Genomic DNA, 22,557 nt, shown 5'->3' with positions numbered 1-22,557 from the left:
AGACCAACACTTAAGCTCCTGTGACAGCACAGTACTCCAGGGAAATCAGTTAGCTGAGCACATAGGACCACTTCCATCGTGGGAGAGAGACACGTTGTTCTGGTTAGGAAGGACATTTACTCTTTTGGGTACTGATTTGCTTTCCCTGCCAGAACTACCATTCATTGCCTTAAGGCATGTCTTATTTACTGTCATGGTGCATTAGTTTTCAGTGTTGCATAACAAATTACCACAAACTTATTGACTTAAAACAACACACATTTATTATCTCACGGTTTCCAAGGGTCAAGATCGCAGGCATTGCTTATCTTGATTCTCTGCTGTCTCAACAGCCTGCAAAGTGTAGTCTATCTGTGTTTCCATCTGGAGGTTCAGCTAGGGAAGAATCTGCTTCTAGTCTCATTTGGCTTATTACTGGCTGTCATTCCGGAGAATGATCTCAGGTTGCAGAGGTTCCATGCACTTCCTTACCATGTGACTCACTCTAGAGGCAGTTCAAAATATGACTATTTACTTGTCAAGGCCAACGGGAGGATCTCTTTCTCCAGTATGTAAGATAAATCTTACATAATGAAATATGATACTGAGAGTAATATCCCATCACCTTTGTCATATCTGCAAAGTCCTTTTTGCCATGGAAGGTAATGTATTTATAGGTTCTGGAATTAGAATGTGGGCATGTTTGGGTAGCTATTATTCTACCACAGGGGCTTCTAGTGAATAGAAACTTTGGATGCTGATAAACTTTTTACTATGAAAAGAACAGGCCCCACAGCAAAGAACTATCTGGCACAAATTGTCAAATTGAAGTTGAGAAGCCTGGCTTTAGTGTAATTTGTAATATGGCATTATTAAGGCAATAGCTGAATAATGCACCGATGATGATTCCCTAAAATTCTCACAGTCTTAGTGAATGTTGCAGGAAAAGCAAAGAATTAGGAGTCATAAGACTTGTTTTTAAATCCAAGATTTTTCATATATTAAATATTTGGAGTGCAGAAAATCTACCCCTAAATCTCAATTTACTCAATTACAAAATGCAAACAGTAATACACTAGCTCATAGAGTTGCTCTAAGGCTTAAAAGAACATATATCAGTCAGAGGTCTTTGTAAGGAAGTATACAAAACCAAGATATGTTTTTATCATTAGGATAACTGGAATTCTATTTTAATAAAAATTACATTAGAATAATACATTGTAGGACTAATAAAAACAGGTCAAAATATTTACCACCAGATTCTGTGGATTTCTTTAACCTATTACAGCTTGTCACAGAAATAAATGCAATTTTGTAAAAAAAAAAAAAAAATGAGTCATTGATTTTTTTTAATTAGAAGAAATATGCTAAATAATACCTATATATATATGTATGTATATATATATATAAAACATGGCTGTATATATCATATGTATGGATATATATATATATATATATATATAACACAACATATTACATATAATTGAAAATCAGTGACTTCTTAAAGTTTTATTTATTTTGAGACACACACAGAGAGAGAGAGAGAGAGAGAGAGAGAGAGGCAGACAGAGAAAGAGAGTCCCAAGCAGGCTCTGCCTGATGTGGGGCTCCAACCCATGAACCCTGAGGTTATGACTTGAGCTGAAATCAAGAGTCTGATCCTCATCCAACTGAGCCACCCAGGTGCCCTCCCCTTTTTTAAGTTTATTTTTGAGAGAGAGAGAGAGAGCAAGGGAGGGGAAGAGAGAGGGAGAGAGAGAATTGCAAGTAGGCTCCCTGCTATCAGCACAGAGCCGGATGTGGGCCTCAGTCCCACAGACTGTGAGAGCATGATCTAAAACTGAGAGTGAGATGCATAACTGACTGAAACACTCAGGCACCCTGAAAAGCGGTGACATTTTTACTCAAAGTTTGGCTTCTCCAAACTAAAAAGATTGCTTTCTTAAACTTTTATTTCCTTTTGTTTGGCATTATTAGTTTTGATACATATTATTTTATTAGGGGGAATTGAATGTAATAAGCTAGTGAATCCAAAAGTACACGTATAGATTAAAGACTGCATGTGAAAAAGAGCAGAGCAGCACAGGAAGGCACGCTGCAGATTGTAGGATGTGTGCTTTTGTGACCCCAGATGGAATTTGGTCAAAGGCACACAGGAAGTTGCTAGGATTGAACTGTGCAGGCCTTTTTGCTGATTGTTTTCACTGCAGGCCCCACCCTGTGTTAACCAATACCAGAATGAGAACAAGACTCATGGAAACAAAGTCAATATTAATCGAGAGCAAATCAACTTCTGTAGGAGCTTCATCTTGGAGAAGGTAGTTTGGAGGGAAGTTGAGAAAAGATTGTGCAGCTTAAAAGGATGTGATAAAGCAGGAAGAAATTGACCCAATTTCCTCTTTATTGAAGCGACCTACCCTAACACAACAGGCATCATGTTTCTGGAACACTGATGCTCAACGGAGAGTGTCTGTGAGTTGGCATTTTCCATTCTGTGCTTCAGTAAAGGTGCTTGTCTTTTACCAAATGTGCACACCTTGGGCCACCATTGCAAATTTCTAAAATTTGTAGAAGGCAAGTATATCTCAAGTGCCATTCTTTTGGAGAAGAGGCAGTATGTGCAGATAGAGTCCCTCCTCTCCCCTAGATAACAGTAAACGCACAGTAACATTATTAACCTTTTGATGCCAGATTTTTCTTAATTGAGTTTATATTCATGGGTGACCGACATCCTTCTTCACCCACCCTTTTTGTTTTTATTCAACCCTGAGTCTCTGAGTGGTCTGGAAAACGAAGTGCTCTTTTGAGCATGTAATCTTGCCTGGAATACTCAAAGCAGCATGCAATTGCAGCCCCAGCAGCTAGGCATTAAGAACTCCTCTGACTGAGATTGAATAGAATGAGAAACTGAGAGGAGTCTCTTTGGACTTGGGGCTTTTAACTCTCAAGAGCAAGAAAATTTGATTTTGAAGTTTAATTTTTTTGGACTTGAATGTTTTTGGACTTAAACTTGCAAGTAAATTTAATCTCTGATCTTTTCTCTCTGGGAATTTGATAATAGGAAGGGGTTTATATTAAATCTTGGTACATCTCTAGGTTGGCATTTAATTATTTGAGTATCTTCATGTTGTCATCTAATCTCACTGCAGGATTTATGACATGCTGTTTTGGGTAATGTTGCTGGAACTAACTTGAAAACCGACATAGAGAAGGAAAGACTTTTATTTTCAGCCTTGAGTACAGAATGGAATTGGTTTAATTATTGCTCCTTTCTGACCAGTTCCAAAATACACTGGAGTCAAATCTAAGCTGTCCACAGTTGTCCCAAGATAATACGTAAAAGAGCAGTGAGTGGCCTTAGGAGAGTGGTCTGTTGAAGATGGGAGCAAGGCTCTGCCCTGAAGGCTTGCTCTTCTCCCCCGAAAGGGAAGGTCTCAGCCCTGGTTGACCACAGACTTCATGATTAAGCCCAGTGGTTAAGAGAATGTAAAACTAGTGAATGTAAGTAGCAAACACTTCTCAACTCCTGATATTTTCTTCCATGAAGAGGGAGTGGATAGTATATTCTTGTTCTTTCTCATTCTTTATTCCTTCCACTCCAGAGTAGGGAGGGAGAGTTTGTCTTTTATTTTACTTTATTTTATTTTATTTTATTTTATTTATTTTATTTTATTTTATTTTATTTTATTATTTTATTTTAGATGTTTATTTATTTTGAGAGAGAGAGACAGCGAGCGCGAGTGTGAGCAGGGGAGGGGCAGAGAGAGAGTATCCCGAGTAGGCTCCACACTGAGTGGCCCTCCATCTCAACTGTGAGATCACAGCTTAAGCCGATAACAAGAGTTGGATGCTTAACTGTCTGAGCCGCCCTGGCACTGCCGTCATATTTCAGATACAAGTCCTGTGACTTTCATGTGTGATTTCATATGTTTTCTCTCGGTCTGTGGTTTGTTTTTTTCATTCTCTTAACAGTGACTATCACAGAGTAAATAATTTTTTTTAAATTTTGATGAAACCTAATTTTTAATTTTCTTTTCCTTTATGGGTCATGATTTAAATATAGTGTCTATGGGCTCTTCACCAAATTGTAGGTCATGACTACGTTTCCTTTGTTTTCTTCTAAAAGTTTTATAATTTTGTGTTTACATTTAGATCTGTGATCTATTTTGAATTAGTTTTTATATAAGTGAGTTTAGGTCAAAGGTCATATTTTTTCTCCTTCATATTAGTGTATATTTAATTGCTTCAGTACCATTTGTTGGAAAGACTGTAATTTATCCATTAAATTTTTTATATCTTTGTCCAAAATCAGATTGCCACATTCGTGTAGAAATAGTTCTGGACTTTTTCTTCCGTTCCATTGATTTCTGTGTTGTTCCTTCCCCAATATCATTCTATCTTTGGTAAGTGTTAGATTCATTTCCTTCAACTGTTTTTGTTTTGTTTTGTTTTTTTCAGAATTATGTCAGCTATTCTAGCTTCTCTATTCTTTCATATAAATTTTAGAAACAGTTTGTTCATATCTATAAAACATTATTCTAAAAAATATATTATTCTGAGGCTTTAGTTTGTATTCCAGTAATACATAGATCAATTTGGGGAGAATTGACATCTTTATTATTGGACTTATTATCTATTATTGCTGAATCTTCTACTCCATGATTATGATATATCTCTCTATTTAGGTTGTCTTTTATTTCATTTATCAGAATTGTAAAGATTTTAATAAGAGCTCTTAGGTTTTTCAGATTTATGGTATTGGTATTTGATTTTTGTTGCAACTATAAATGACATTGTTTTTATGTTTCCAATTATACATTGCTAGTATATGTAATTGATTTCTGTGTGCTGACCTTTTATCTTATGACTGTTAAACTCAGTGGTTCTAGGAGCTTTCTTGTCGATTCTTTGGGACTGTTGAGATGGCTAATCTTATAGTTCCTGAGTAAGGGTATTTGTTTTTTTCTTTCCTCTAGGTATTTATCCTTTTTTTTTTTTTTTTTTTTTTTTTCATTTAAGTAGAGTTGTTGATAAGCTATCGAGGTTCACATTATAAAATTGGACTTCAGGGCCTTCCAAGATGGTGATACTTTGATCAATTTGGAACTCTGAACATTTGTTTCTTGAGGGTAACAGTGAATTGGAAACAGTACTGTCCTCTCAGGGATGAAACCTTGTTCAAATCCTACCTTTATTTAAAGAATTAAGGTTCTACTGATTTGCTAGTGTCCCTAGCATTGTACCAGGGGGAACATTAATTTCTTCATGGAAAAAAAAATAACTCTAGGCCTCAAATTGATTGACCTTATTATTTTTATATAAAATGGCTGGCATTCAACAGAGAAAGCTAAAAACACAAGAAGAAAAATGTGCCCAAATCCCAAGAGGAAGAACATAATCTAGTGAGGTAATACATAGATGCAAAAAAAGAACAAGTCACTTATAGACTTTAAAATAACTTTCCTCAAGGGGCACCTGGGTGGCTCAGTTGGTTGAGCCTCTGACCAGCTCAGGTCATGATCTCGTGGTTTGTGACTTCAAGCCCTGCATTAGGCCCTGTGCTGACAGCTAGGAGCCTCGAACCTGCTTCAGATTCGGTGTGTTTGTCTCTCTCTCTGCCTGTCCCCGACTCGCACTCTGTCTCTCTCTCTCTCAAAAATAAAGATTAAAAAAAAATCTTAAAAAAAAAAACTCTCCTCAAAATGTTTAAGGAAATGAGTGAACATTTTGAAAGAGAACTGAAAACAATAAAAAGTAATAAATTATAGAACTTCTGTAACTAAAAAAATATAATATCTAAGTTTAGGAATTTAATGGATGAGTTAAAAACATTATTTACACTTGAATAGGCAATAATGAATCGGAAATATCCACAATGAACCATGCAAAAGCAAAAAGAGGGAAAATACAAAAAATAGTGTAAGAGAAAGAGGGATGCATAAAAAAAAATTCTAATAAAGAAGGAGAGAAGAGAGAGCAAGAACAGGAGAATGACGAAGAAAGAATTTAGAATTTTCTACAAAAGATGACAGACACCAAACCATATATTCAAGACAGTATGAACAATAAGTAGGACATATCATAGAATAATAAACCCACTAAAACCAATGAAAAAGTAAAAGCTGTAAAGAACCCAGGGGTAAAAAAAAGCTAGTTTATCTAAAAGATGCAACATTCACAGTGTCAGCTGACTTCAACAGAAAGAATGGAAACTGGAAGAAAGAGAAATACCTTTAAAGTGTTAAAATAATTCAAAACCCAGAATTAAAAGTCCAGTAAATTGCCCCCCAAAATGCAGAATTAAAAATATTTGCATTTAAACAAAAACAGAGTACTTACTAATAGTGAAAACCACTAAAGGGAGCATTTCGGTTCAGGGTTTGTGAAATCTTAGAACTCATTAACTTTGGGCCCATTGTAAAAGAAAGAATTCATCTTTTGAGTACAAATTTAAGTTAAAAATAAATAACAAAGAAATACTTTTAAAACAGTAAAAAAAATACCACAGATACCTCAAAATCCAAATTATGCATTTTAATTAAATAACTACCAAACATATCTATAATCCTTCTTTTAAATATTTGAGTTACTTACTACACCAATTTCGCCTACTGTTTCATTTAAACCACTAGGTATCACCAGCAAAATATGCATCAAATACTCTAAAATACCCTTTCGTTGATATGCATAATATATCACATACAAATAAACTTGACGTTCATATACTACTCATGTGTGTAATCCAGAAACAGAAATTTTGATACGTTTTACTTCACACATCTCCCATCAAGAAAGAAAATGTATGTATTGTTTATTTATAATGTTCTTATTTAATATATTCAGGATAAGAAAAACCTTTGTTTAGACCGTAATCATCAATTTATGATTTTCCATGTCTGATGAATCAAAAAATTTCTCACCTACTGGCTACTGGTTTTGAACATTTCAATCTTTTCTATTTGTTTGTTTGTTTGTTTGTTTGTTTGTTTGCATAAGCACTCCCTCAATGCCGAGCACCATAGGATATATTCTTGTGGTACTCCCTGGCCTTCCATCTTTGTGTCATGATGTGAATCATGCAAAACAGCTGGTAGGAATATCCCAAGATGGCTAGAAATTATTTAACTATGCACGGAGGTGACAATGAATGACAAAAATATATTCCACTAAATCTAAGCTAAATGCATGCAACTCAGCCTTCTCTTAGCTTGTATCCAATCATGTACTATTTGTTGTGAAAGGAAGTTTGCTGGGGAGGAAACATGAGTATGAAGAGTCTGTGGTCTTAACTCATTGCAGCTAAAACATCTTATCGTGCAAATTTTATAAAAGCATATAATCATGTGGACCATTAGAAGGGGCCCTTACCAGTGAGGGTTTTTTTTTTTTTTTTTTTAAACTTAAGCTTCAATACCTTCACAGGAAATCAGTCTCTGAGAAAGCATATTCTTCAGGCATAAAAACAAACAAACAAACAAACAAACAAAAAAACCTTGATTGTAGATGGAAATTCTGACATGCAGGGAAGAATGAAGAAGCAAAAACTGGTACCTGTAAGGGTGAATGCAATGAATATTACCACATAAAACAATAAAATTAAGTCACCTGTCGTTTAAAATTAGAATTAAACTACATAATAAGAATAGACTATTAGTCAAGAGGGAGGAGAAATCGTTCCTGAATTGTCTTGGAAAAATGGTGCTGGTACCAAACATCAACTTGAGTAAGTGTAAGAGGCATGTTTTAATCTAGTGAAATCACTGAAAGAATAGTAAAGGAATGTACAACTACTGAGTTAATAGGAAAATGGAATATTAAAAGAAACTAGGCAACAAAGGGAGAAAAAAGAGCAGAATGTAGGCAAGGCAAATAGAAGACACTTAATAAAATGAGGATTTAATTGCAAATACATCATTCATGATATTAAATACGAATGAACTATCTGACACCATTAGAAAACAAAAGATTGCAAGACCGGATTAGAACAGAGTAACTACACGCTGCTTATAAGTGATGCGTGTAACATAGAAGACACAGAAAGTTTGGAAGTAAAAGGGTAGGAAGAGATAATGTAATTCAAATGCTAACAAAAAAGCTGATCTTTCTAAATTAATATCAGACAAAGGCAAGAAACATTATTAAAGACAAGTTGGGATATTTTGTCATGACATAATATTTCACCAGAAAGGCATAATAATTCTAAATGTGTATGCTGTATGAAGCAAATATTGACAAAACTAAAAGAAAAAAAATAGACAAATCACATTCATGGGGGTATTTTATTTTATTTTATTTTTTTAAATAAAAAATTTTTTTAATGTTTATTTTTGAGAGAGAGAGAGAGAGAGACAGAGCGTGAGTAGGGGAGGGGCAGAGAGAGAGGGAAACACAGAATCAGAAACAGGCTCCAGGCTGTGAGCTGTGAGCACAGAGCCCGACGCGGGGCTTGAACTCACAAACTGTGAGATCATGACCTGAGCCAAAGTCGGACGCTTAACCAACTGAGCCACCCAGGCACCCCATGGGGGATATTTTAGCATACCTTTCTTTCTACTGTATGTTTAAGAAACTACACAGATCTCAAAGAAACAAAACAAAACAAAATGAAAGTAAGAATACATACCAAACTCAGTTTATAAATTAGCCTGACAGGGACATTAAAAGAAAAATGATAGGTCAATCTCATTCATAAACACAGATGCAAAAGTTTTAAACAACATGCTATCAAATCATGTCCAGGAATACATAAAAATGATAATATGCCATGACTAAGTTGGCTTTGTTTAGGAACACAGTTTGGTATAATAATGGAAGTCAACCACTGTAATTTATCACAGTAACAGAATAAAGAGGAAAACTCATATACAGGGGTGCCTGGGTGGCTCAGTTGGTTAAGTGTCTGACTTCAGCTCAGATCATGATCTCACGGTTCATGGGTTCGAGTCCTGCGTTGGGCTCTGTGCTGATAGCTCAGAGCCTGGAACCTGTTTCAGATTTGTTTCCCTCTCTCTCTGCCTCTCCCCAACTCACCCTGTCTCTCTCTCTCTCAAAAACAAATAAACATTAAAAAAAATTTTTTAAAGAAAATTCATATATAATCTAAACAGATGCAGGGATCACTTTTGAAAAAATATATGTTCATTATAGGAAAAATTTAGAAAACAATGAATAGACGATAACTCCATAAACTCTGATAAAAAATAATTTTAAAAAATGGAACAACTTTAATGCTATTGGTCCCTCTAGGATTTGTATCTACTGGAGATCCAGTAGAGCTCCTTTCATTCAGTATCATTCTGAAGGTAAATGCCAATAAATTATAGCATGAATGTATGCATAAATGATGCAATTAGAAAACATAAAAATAAAATTGCTATTTACTGATAATGGTTGCATTTCCACATAAAATTTAAAACTCAAGGGGCGCCTGGGTGGCTCAGTTGGTTAAGCATCCGACTTTGGCTCAGGTCATGATCTCACAGTTTGTGAGTTCTAGCCCCGGGTCGGGCTCTGTGCTAACAGCTCAGAGCCTGGAGCTTGCTTGGATTCTGTGTCTTCTCCTCTCTCTGCCCCTCCCATGCTCATGCTCTGTCTCTCTCTGTCTCTCAGTAATAAATAAACGTTAAAAAAAAAAAAAAACTCACAAAGTTCCAGAAGTGCTTGTTGGGATTTTGATTATGATCACATTAATTCTTTAAATCAGTTTGAAAAAAAAATTAAAAAAAACAGCTTTACACTATTAAGTGTTCCAATCTATGAAATGTTTTATTTCCTCATTTATTTAGATAATTCTTTATTATTAGTTCTTTGAATTCTTGCTTTGCATATTTTGATGGCATAATTTTAGATAGATAAAAATATTTTCCTTGCAAACTGAATTTATCATTTTGAAAATTTCTCTGTATTCCTAAAAATACTTCCTCCTTTTTCATTTTTTTTAATATTTAGTTACTTTTGAGATAGAGTGAGACTGAGCATGAGTGGGGGAGGGGCAGCAAGAGAGGGATGCGAACAGATTTTAAAAGTTCTCATCATAAGACAAAAAATTTTTTAAGGAACGTATACAACTCAGTAGCAAAAAACCAAATAGTATGATTAAACAATGGACAAAGTACTTGAACGTACATTTTTTTCCAAAGAAGACACACATAGTTAATAGGCAAATGAAAAAGTATTTAATATCACCAGTCATCAGGGAAATGCATAAATCAAAATCATAATGACATATCACCTCACATCTGCTGAATGACTGTTATCAAAAAGAAAAGAAAAAATAAATGTTGGTGAAGATGCAGAGAATAGTGGAATGTAAATTTGTGCAGTAGTTGTGGAAAACAGTATGGCATTTCCTCAAAAAAATTAAAAATAGAACTACCATGTGATCCAGTAACTTCAATTCTAGGTATTTATCCAAAGGAAACAAAAACGCTAACATGAAAAGATATCTGCACCCCCATGTTCACTACAGTGTTATTTATAATAACCAGATATGGAAGCAACCTAAGTGTCCATCAATGGATGAATGGATAAAGAAAATATAGTATGTATGTACAATGGAATATTACTCAGCTATGAAAAATAATGACATATTGCCATCTGAGATAACACGGATGAACCTTGAGATCATTATGGTATGTGAAATGTCAGAGAAAGACAAATACGACATGATTTCTCTTATATGTGGAGTCTAAAACAAAGCAGAAACAAAACCAGAGCTCGAGATACAGATAAAATACTGGCGGTTGCCAGAGGTGGGCCCTGGAGGTTAAGGGTGGGGTGGTGGGCAAAATGGATGAAGGTGGTCAGAAGGTGCAAACTTCCAGTTATAAAATAAATCAGTTCTGGGGATGTAATATACAATGTGGTGACTATAGTTAATAGTATTATATTGTGTATTTGAAAGTTGCTAAGAGAACAGATTTTAAAAGTTCTCATCACAAGATAAAAATTTTTGTTAGCTAAGTATGGTGACGCATATTAACTAGATTTATGGTCATTTTGCAATATGTACAAATATCAAGAGAAGTTTTAGAAGGAACCATCCCTGTTGACACAGTGATCTCGGACTTCTATCCTGCAGAAAGAACTATGAGAAAGTAAATGTTTGTTATTTAGGCCAAAAAAAAAAAAAAAAAAGAAAGAAATAGCACCACTGATTTTTCCATAAGGTAGGTATCAATCTACTGGAAGAATTTAAAGCTATGCCACAACTCACATATTATTAGTGTTAATTGCCAGCCAGCCACCTAACCAGAAAAAAATGTAGTCCTTAATGTTAGCACAATTGAAATTCTGATCCAGGAGTAGTAAGCCTGTGGAGAGACTGAGAAGCAATAAATTCAGTTCAGGGACATTTTCTGCATATAAAATGACCCACAGTGTTGACCCTGAAATGAAATCAAGTTGAGAATTGATTGGGGAAAAATCATTTGGGATAGTTGTAACATAGTTATTCATGATTTTATAGTTACTAAGAAATTAGAGGCTGTTTCTCTTATCAGTGTATCTCTAAAATGACAAATCTCCATAAATGTTCTAAGACTAAGTAGGCAGGCACCAAAGGTAGGACTCAGGTAGTATGAGGTTGACCCTGTGTCAGTGTCAGTTTTCTGTGCCTTGCATCTTGTCCCCAGTTCTTGTCTATGGAATATAATTGTCAGCAAAATCTCAGCACAAAAATTGCTCTGGGGATTCTTGGAGGAAATACAGCTTTTTCCAATAGATTGGGTTCCTTTAATGAAATCACCTTACCAACCTGGGCATGGAAGTCCATGGTGTGGATGAGAAGGGGGTGAAGAAGGAGATGTTGTGAGCAAGAAAAGCAGATGATGGAAGAATGCTTGCCCTTTGTTTCTCCTGAAGCTTATAAGAATAGGAAAAAATCTGTGGCAACACTTGGTTTTATTTATTTTTTCAGTATATGAAGTTTATTGTCAAATTTCCATACAACACCCAGTGCTCATCCCAAAAGGTGCCCTCCTCAATACCCATCACCCACCCTCCCCTCCCTCCCACCCCCCATCAACCCTCAGTTTGTTCTCAGTTTTTAAGAGTCTCTTATGGGGGCGCCTGGGTGGCTCAGTCGGTTGAGCGTCCGACTTCAGCTCAGGTCACGATCTCGGGGTCTGTGAGTTCGAGCCCCGCGTCAGGCTCTGGGCTGATGGCTCAGAGCCTGGAGCCTTCTTCGGATTCTGTGTCTCCCTCTCTCTCTGACCCTCCCCCGTTCATGCTCTGTCTCTCTCTGTCTCAAAAATAAATAAATGTTAAAAAAAAATTAAAAAAAAAAAAGAGTCTCTTATGCTTTGGCTCTCTCCCACTCTAACCTCTTTTTTTTTTTTCCTTCCCCTCCCCCATGGGTTTCTGTTAAGTTTCTCAGGATCCACATAAGAGTGAAACCATATGGTATCTGTCTTTCTCTGTATGGCTTATTTCACTTAGCATAACACTCTCCAGAGAAATTGTGTTTTATATACACAATGGAGTACTACGTGGCAATGAGAAAGAATGAAATATGGCCCTTTGTAACACTTGGTTTTAAAAGAGGCTTAGATTACTCGTCAGAAACCCACATCATTCAGGTTCCAGGATGCGAAGGGAACTCCAGTAGTTTGAAATTGGTAGATTGGTGGAAATTTTATAGTGGTACAGGCCAGAGAGTATTTTATTTGTCTTTGTATTACCTGTGTCTGAAATATAGGAAGCATTGAACAAATGTTTGTGGAAAGGAGAGAGGGAAGGAAAGGAAAGCAAAGGAAGGGTACTGTTTGTAAGATTGTGTAAGAATTTCTCAAGCTAATTAAAGAAAGGGAATTTGAAATAAATTACATCAGATTGCAGGTGAAGTGAAATCTGTATCTGTCATCTGTGGGGTAAATGTTTGGAAATGTATCTTTTTTGAGCAAAGGGTAGAAGCACATTAGTGAACATGTGTGTAACTGGAAATGTCGAGGGTTCTTTCAGAACAAATGTAGACCATTTATAGCCTTAAGAGTCTAGTTACTCTTTTGTGATAATATCATTTATAATGTAAGGGGGAGTCATCACCTGGAAAAGTGTCGGTTCAAGAGTATTACAATTCCTGTTGCCTTTTGATATAGCAAATATTGTCCAAATCTATATCCCAACAAATCTGATTTCAAAGTATCTTCATAGTTTTCAGTTGTCAGGCTTGTTGGGAATGAGACTAAATCTGGCAATATAGTAATGTTATACCATTTTCGTGAGTTTTACTCAAAAGGTTGGTACAAATATAGCTATGCCTATTATTCTGAAAAACTGAAATCATTGTTAATGGGCTGTATTATTACTTGACATTATTAAACTCACTGAGTAAGTTGTTAATTAATGAAGCTGATAAATCCATAGAGAAATGCCATGCACTACTTTTCTTTTAGGTCTTAAAAACATAGCTCTTAGAGTCCACAATCCCCTTAAATGGGCTCCCTAATTCATGGAAATTAGATAAAGAAAGTATTTAAAAATTGCTAGATATTTAGGATACGATGGTTCCCACAAAGAAAATCACAAGCAAACAAATAGAACCAAATTACTAGTTCTAATTAATTTTTAAGAAAGTTTTATTTACCTACATTAGAATCCTGTAATGGACTCATTTATCTCATATGGTTGGCTTCCTACATCTTTCAAAATAAGTTTGAATGATTCAGTCACTCTAACAGCCATGACATATCTACATCTCTGTGTCTACCTATCATGAACTGTGGTGAACAGAGTTTATTTGATATCAGATGGATTAGTTGAGAAAGAGATCATGATCCTCCTCTAAGAAGCTACAGAAACGAAGTGAGACAGAGAGAGCTTGTATGGACCATGAATTTATTTGCTCATGATATCTCCATAGTTGAGCATAATGCCCAACATAGGTGAATGGTTAAAATATAATAAGAAAATGCATGAATGAATGAAAAGAAGAAAGATAGAGGTAGGTTGTGCTAACAGACATTCAGATGAGAAAGCAAACATGGTTTCCATGGAGTTTGATATTTTGTAGAAATAATATAGGCAGGTGGAAGACAGCCTAATCCTAGCTGCTGATTTGAGTTTAGTAAAGGGTAGTATTTATAAGTCCAGGGAGGGTAGCAAGCCTCACTCCAAAGGATTTGTTCATGGGTCTTATGACCCCAGAAGCAAAAGGTGGTAAAATCTGGGATGGGGGAGGATGTTGGCAAGAGCAAGGCAGAGTTCTAGGCTTTAAAGTCTCCATTATTTTATCATTTTAAAGTAAACTTTTAAAATTCAAGTATTATAACATTATATAGGAATAATAAAAGTGTCCATATCATAAGCTTATGGTTCCATGAATGCTTACAAGATGAAAAAACACATATGAAAAGCCCTATCTCAATAAACAGAATGTTACCTGCACTACAGGAAATCATTTTTATACCCCCTCCTAGTCATTATCTATCCCTCCCCATCAGGGTAACCACTATCATGATTTCTAAAACATACAGTTGTTTTGCCTATACTTTAATTCATTCATAAAAATGAAATCATGCAATATGCAATTCTTTTGTGTCTGCCTTTTTTTTTTTTTTTTGCTTATTATGTTTGTGGAATTCATTCATGTTATTACATGCTGTAGTTGGTTGGCTCTTATTGCTGTAAAATAATCCATTATGTGTATATAACACCTTTTGTATGTCCATCCTATTGGAATTGTTTCCAGCTTTTGGCTATTATAAATGGCATTGCTATGAACATTATTATACAAGTCTGTTGGTGAGCATACACATACATTCGTTTGGAGTATGCAGCTAAGAATGTGATTATTGGATCATAGGTTGTGTTTATGATCCTTTTAATATATACTGGTGATCATCCTTCCAAAGGGGTTGTACAGATCCCTAGTTTTTAAAAGGGAATCTTCTTTAGCTATAGCACAGACAAATGGAGACCCAAATAGAGGCTACACTCTAAGACTTGCTGAATATCTTTGTGGGACTCAGGATCAGAAACTCCTGCATCAAAATCATTTATTGAATTGTGAAGTACTGTGGGAAGATAGGGCTCAACTTGAGAAACACTAGAAATCTAGTAGGAGGCATGAGGAAACTACATCCTAAATCTCATGGCAGTGATAATGACAAAAGCTACCCAGGGAAATTCCAGTGATCAGAATCTTGGTCTAATCAGCTGTGTGGTCTACTAACTGAGTTCAGCTGCTGCCCAGACTCAAGCTAATGCCCAAACCTGTCCTTAGAGAGCTAATTTTCTAACCCATCCCTGCATAGCTCCATGTGACTGCAGCAGCTCACTATCACTATAAAGTGCACCACATGTTTCCACACCCTGGAGTCCAAACTGAATTAACCCTATTCCCTAAGAAGCAGTTTTCTCTCTAAGGGTTTGTTCCTCGTATCCATTCCACAATATTCGCTGTGAGAACATCCATTCCTTTATCAGTAAACTACCCACTGGGGAGTGGTCTGGTTAGTTTATAACCTGGCAAAACAATTATATAAACCTTCAGAAGTACTCTTCTCGAATCCGGGTTATCAATCTCATCCCTGTTTGTAGTGTGAAAATATTTTGGTGAGTTTAATTTTGTTTTTTTTGTTTGTTTTTTAAATTTGTATTTAAATTCCAGTTAACATACAGTGTAACATTAGTTTCAGGTGTACAGCTTAGCGATTCAACATTTACATACAACACCCAGTACTTGTATCAAGTGAGCTTCTTAATCTCTATCACCTAGTGAACCCATTCACCCACCCACCTATGATAACCATCAGTTTCTTCTCTTTTAGTGAAGAGTATTTCTTGGTTTGCCTCTTTCTTTTTTTTCTCCTGTGATCATTTGTTTCTTAAATTCCATATATGAGTAAAATTATATGGTACTTGTATTTCTTTAACTGTTTTAGTTAGCTTGGCATAATACTCTAGCTCCATCCATGTCATCGCAAATGACAAGATTTGATTATTTTTACAATATTCCATTGTGTATATATACCACATCTTCTTTAGTCATTAGTGGATATTTGGGCTCTTTCCATAATTTGGCTATTAGATAATACTGCTACAAACATCAGTGTGCATGTATCCCTTGGAATTAGTATTTTGTATTCTTTGGGTAAATACCTAGTAGTGAAATTGTTGGATGGTAGGGTAGTTCTCTTTCAACTTTTTGAGGAAACTCCATACTGTTTTCCAGAGTGGCTGCACCAGTTTGCATTCCCACCAACAGTGCAAAGGTATTCCCCTTTCTCTGTATCCTCACCGTCTGTTGTTTCCTGTGTTGTTAATTTTAGCTATTCTGACAGGTATGAAGTGATATCTCATTGTAGTTTTGATTTGTATTTCCCTGATGATGAGTGATGTTGAGCATCTTTTTGTGTGTCTGTTGGCCATCTGTATGTCCTCTTAGGAAAAATGTCTATTCATGTCTTCTGCCCATTTTTTAATTGGATTATTTATTTTTTAGGTGTTGAGTTTTATAAGTTCTTTATATATTTTAGATACTAACCTTTTATTAGATATGTCATTTGCAAATATCTTCTCCCATTCCATAGGTTACCTTTTAGTTTTGTTGTTTCCTTTGCTGTGCAGAAGCTTTTTATTTTGATGAAGTCTCAATAGTTTATTTTTGCTTTTGTTACCCTTACCTCAGGAGACATATCTAGTAAGAAGTTGCTACAGCAGATGTCAAAGAGGTTACTGCCTATGTTCCCCAGGATTTTAATGGTTTTCTGTCTCACATTTAGGTCTTTCATCCATTTTGCATTTATTTTTGTGGATGGCATAAGAAAGTGGTCCAGTTTCATTCTTCTGCATGTTGCTGTCCAGTTTCCCAACACCATTTGTCAACGAGACTGTCTTTTTGGATCTTCTTTCCTGCTTTGTCAAAGATTTTTGGCCATATAGTTATAGGTTCATTTCTGGGTTTTCTATCCTGTTGTAGTAATGTCTGTGTCTGTTTTTGTGCCAGTAACATACAGTCTTGATCACTAAAGCTTTGTAATGGAACTTGAAGTCTGGAATTGTGATGCCTCCAACTTTGCTTTTCTCTTTCAAGGTTTCTTTGGCTATTTGAGATCTTTTGTAATCCCATACAGATATTTTCCCAACTGCTGTTGGTATCAATCTCATTTTGCAATTGCACCAAAAACCATAAGATACATGGGAACAAACCTAACCAAAAAGGTAAAAGACCTGTACTCTGGAAACTGTAAAACATTGGTAAAAGAAATTGAAGGTTTCACAAAGAAATGAAAAAACATTCCATGCTCATAGATTGGAAGAACAAATGTTAAAATATCTGTGGTGTCCAATGCAATCTACACGTTTAATGTAATCCCTCTCAAAAATGAGTTTAATTTTGAAATGTATAGACAATAAGAGAAGTGGAAAATCCTCTGAACACTGCATGTTATATTTTACTCCCTACTAAGTTTTGTTGACTTCAGGGAGAGTAAACTGAATCTGAAATATTTAGGTGATGAGGGGCCTAGTCATTCTTCAAAGTAAGGAATGATGCACTCTTCATGAGAGTGGCAATGATGATATGTACATATCTGTACAAACTCATTTTCCTTTCTCTTCTCTGTCCTTGGCAGAGGAGGAGAGGCCAATATACTCCCCTTTCCAAATATATGGCTCTTTTCTCCATCAGGATTCATATATTATTAGGAATACCTACAAGAAAAGTTGGAGTGCAGATGTCATTTCTGTTAGCCTTCCATTGGCCTAAGTATTTCTGGGAATATGACATTTAAGGAATAAAGGAGGTGATAGTTGGGAGGCTTTAGACTTCTCATTTGGGCAGCATAACTAATGGTTAATATATGGGCTTTGGTGTTAGGAAGCTCTTGGTTTTAACTGGTGTTAATCCTGGCTCTACCAGCTATTAGTTGAATAAGTTGAGTAATTTGTTTAACTGGTTGAGTAATTCTAACAACTTATTTAACTAGTTGAATAACTAGTGAGTAACTGTGTCAGATATATTTACTCACCTTTTGAGTTTCTTTTCCTTGACAGAGAGAATTCAGTATGTTAATATGCATCAAGTAGTTGACACTGAGTGAAATACCCAGATGTTGGTGGTGGAGTGGTCTGCTCCAGATGTACTTGTAGAGGATGTACTGCCTGAGGAGAATTAAAAAATAGTAATAATACCTACTAAAAGTTGGGTTATAATTTATTAACACTATGTGCCATCAATTCTTAACAATTTCAGTAATAAAGTATTCCACCCTGCCAGGTAACCCACTCTCATCATTTCTATGTTGGTATTACCAGTGAGTAGAAGATATCAGTCTCTCTTATAAGAGATATTGACGTGTACCTATATTTACTTGGAGGCCAAATGAGATCGGATGATAAGACAATGTGAGTCCTAGGTTCTCACCTATCTGTGAGGGTGTGTAGAAACAAGGTTACGCAAGACCTCTTTATTCATGAAGACACAGATGACAGCTGTGGATTAATTCCTGAGATTTGATTCATTCAAAAACTCTATAGAATTATTCAGTAGTCAAAATAAATTAAATTTCAAATTATCTTTTGGCACATATAATCTGGTTTTCTGTCAGATTACAATTTTTCAAAAATTACAATTTTCCAAATCTTTCTTCCAATGGAATAGCATCATTCATTTTTAGTATTCTGAGGACAGAGGGATTTGTGTACCTCCTAGAAAAAAACCCAATTAGCTCAGAAAAAAGTGTTCACTATTAAACAATTAAAAGAAGTATTTGCTGAAGGTAACTTTGTGTCTTCCTTTCTGAATGTGATTCAAAGGCATAATTAGCTCCAGGAGGAAGCAATGTGGTTGTCACTCAGAAGAGCTCTCACATTAATCTTTTATTAGATGACATATTCTTTCTATCCTTGCACTTTACCCTGAAGATATAGTGGGGATTCAAGTAGACCATCATTCCGAACTTTCCATGGGTCTGGGTTGGGATTCAATAGGGGCTGATGTTCATTCATGGTTTTTCTTCTCTTGAGGAGAAAGTATAACTTTTGCTGTTTAATTTATTGGCAAGTCTGTTGCATCTACAGGAATTCTATAGCACAGCTAAACCATCCATTTAGCTGGCACTCCCCCCTTCCCTTTGGTTTCATGTGCAATCATTTGCATAAAGAGTAAAAATCCCAATACCAAATGAAAAATCAAAAGTAATTCACACTATTTTTTTAAACATAGTACTCTTTTTCCTGTAGGCATCAGAGTACTTGTATTACTCCTGGCCTGTGCTGATGTAACGTTGTTTTCTAAACCTAAGTAGCTGTCTGATGGCTCACTTGAAGACACAGGTGTTTGACTTGAGTCTTCTTGACAGGAGCAAAATGAAAATGATTTGCATTCTCCAGTAGACACTTGATTGTAAGATATGAGAACTTCCAAATTTTGTGCACACATGACAATTTTGGTAATCCCTATTCGTGTTTTCAGAGATTATTTTTACTTTCCATTGGACCCTTTGAGCCAAAAGTTGCCTATTTCTCTAGCCTGATCCCTTGAGAGGGAAAAAAATGCCAAAATTTACACTTACTTCAAGTCTTCAGTGATAATTTTAGTGGCTTCAATGCATTCTCACAGATGCAGGCATTAGAGGCTGCAGACCCTCTTTTCCTGCCCTAGGCAGCCAGCTAAATGCCTATTAGATTTGGTGTTAAGCCACACCACTAAGGGAGTGAGAATCTGAATTGGCTTCCCTGTTGTCAGCCAGTCTCGCACATTTATTTCAGAGTGAAAATTTGTCACTGCTTTCCCATTTAATTCAATTTTTGATATCATTATCTGTTTCTAGAGCAGAGATTTATTTTCAACTTTGGAATATTCTAACATAGAAGGAATAAAACATTTTGAATCAAGAGTTTTTACTGTAGCTCTCCACTGTAATTTAATGGAACAAAATGCTTTGTAAGTGTACAACCAGACCAAGCCTTATCAGTATATTTGAAACAAATGCTCAGATTCCCATGCTATGTCTCCCCCTAAAGTTTCTTTACTAATTTAGCCAGGATATATGCAACAAGAACAGAATAACTTTGACTTTCTATTTTTTCCTTATATAATTTTTAAGAAAGTGGAAAAGGTAGAGCCAGTCGTCCAATAAATGACAGTTTCTTATGGGGAGAGCCTTCATGTTTGTGTTCCTAGATGTTACTGCTGTCTGGGTGAGGGGAAAATATAGGTCTGTTCAGTACCATACTCTACATCCCAGATGGCTTTGAGAATGATAAGAACCTAAGAATTTATTCTTGTCTGTTTCCTATAAAATCTGAAAGGAAAAATGGAAAACACTGTACACAGGTATCAGATCATGTTTCAGGGCATCGGGCATCCAAGAAAGCACACTCCTTTACTGTGTTGTTACATTGTTTGGTTTTGCTCAGAAAAACAATATATTTTCTTTTTGTGTGAGCCAACTCAATTGCTGTACAAGGGTGCGTTAGTCATTACCACAGAGTCCACACTGGCATCATCCACTTTCTACTCCCACTTCCTATCTTTGTCTCATTAATGGCTACATACTCTTCTTAGTTAAAGTATCACTTTTTCAGGAAGCCTTCCTGATCACTTCCTCTGGTTTATGTTTGTTTCTTGCATATTCCCTTGGGATGATATTCCTAAAATCATTAGCATGATCATTTCATTAATTGTGTTTCTCATCCCCCAGACTGTAGGGCATTTCCGTATCTGCTCACTCTATAATCTCCAGTATTGAACACAGTGTCTGCTTCCTAGCAGAATCTCAAAGGTTTGTGGGCTAAATGCCCATAACAATGCCATTTAAAATGTAGCTAATCTTTCAGCTGTGACTTTTGGATACAGTTGTCTTATTCTATGCCATCTCACACTAACAAAAAAGGCATTGTTAGGGCCTAGAGCTGAGTATTGAATTCTCTTGGTGACTTTAGACATAGAACCCTGACAGTGTTTACAGTTACTCCTTTAAATCTCTGGCTCTAGTCCTCAAGAGACACGAGCAAAAAAGAATGAACAATGATGAAGAGTCCACATTTCTAAAGTTGTAAGTAGTTTTCATGATCTTATTTTAGGGCAGGTCTGCTGGTCTTCTCACCCTTAACTACTGGGCCATATTTTTCTTTTTTCCCTTTTCCAGACAAATAGAGTTTAGCAGCAATAGAACTTTAAGCTGTGATGAGTATCTAGTCAGTGTATACTAATGTATTCCTTACATCTTTCATGTATACCTCCAAGCACTGGAGACTCGAGAAGGTACAGGAAAGAGAAAAACTCAGGAAAAGAAAAATTATGGTATTGTATTAGACTAATATGTAGATACACATACACACACACACACACACACACACACACACACACACTTAATAAACATTGTGGACCTGCTGTTTATCTAAACCATTTAAAAAGGTACAGTTCTACAGCTCATGTAGAGGAACTACAGTTCTTTGAAACAGGAACTCTGTTGATTTTGTTCAGCATTGAATCCCTAGTACTTAGTACAGTACCTGGAGCATTGTATGTGCTCCTTAAATATTTGTTGAATGAATGAAAGATATACTTACTATGTCACAGGATCTGTGCTAAGTGCTTTATAGGTACTGTCATGCTCCATTATTATTAATGAGCCTGCCATCAGTTCATTGACTTTCAGCTCCTTGTGCAAATTCACACAGCTAGCAAGCAAGGACCCGGAATCTGAATCCAACCAGTAATGGATTCAGGGTCCATGCACCTAACCACTGTGATAAACTGCGTTTTACATGTAAACATAACAGATATATTGTGTTTCATAGTTACCAATTGTGTGATACAAAGCACCTTTTTTATTCTTCAGTTGGTAGTGACATAAGCCACTATGTATGAATACTAGAACTCTGTGATTCTATAGCTTTCCACCCTATGTCGTATTTCATGCTGCTTACTCACTATGATTTCTCTGATTCTCTGTGTTTTCAATGGAAAGGTATTATTAAATCATTTAAAAATCTTTACTTAGATATCAGCCCCTCCCATCATGTTAATTTCTCCATCTAAGTCATCTTTGGTTTTATTATGTAAATATGTGTTTTGTGGGGAAGATTTCTGTGCACATAATTACCCAGTTACAGGTTGCATGTAACTTCCTGAGTGTTTCCTTGAACTGTACTGAGAATTAACCATATGGACCAGGTCACCATGGTAAGATCTTGGAACATAGATAACATGTTAGTTGTGACTTTCTGATACCTTAATATAATTTTGTGCCTAGTATAATGGTAAAAAAAAAAGTTAAATAAGTTAAATATTTAAAGGAATCGGAATGAAAGGATGGAAAGTGATTAATTAGAGGTGATAGTTATTGGCAGGGGGGAGATGAACCCACCATTTACGAATGGATAATCTTGACTTCATCCTTAAACTTTCTGAAATTGTTTACTTGAAAAGATAAAAACTCTGTGAGAATTTGAGCTTTCTCTGTGTCCTAATTCACATTGCTCTTTATGTTTGGTTTCTCCAAAACACTGAAGAAAATTTAAGCTAATAAATTGATAATCTCTCACACTCTCAGAAACATACAAACAAACAAATGAAACAACAACAACAAAACAAGCACACAGCACACAAAACAAAACAAAACAACA

The sequence above is a fragment of the Panthera pardus genome, unplaced genomic scaffold (genome assembly GCF_024362965.1).
Source record: "Panthera pardus isolate Hobbes unplaced genomic scaffold, ASM2436296v1 HiC_scaffold_2, whole genome shotgun sequence".
Classification (NCBI taxonomy): domain Eukaryota; kingdom Metazoa; phylum Chordata; class Mammalia; order Carnivora; family Felidae; genus Panthera; species Panthera pardus.
This window is presented reverse-complemented; position numbering follows the sequence as displayed.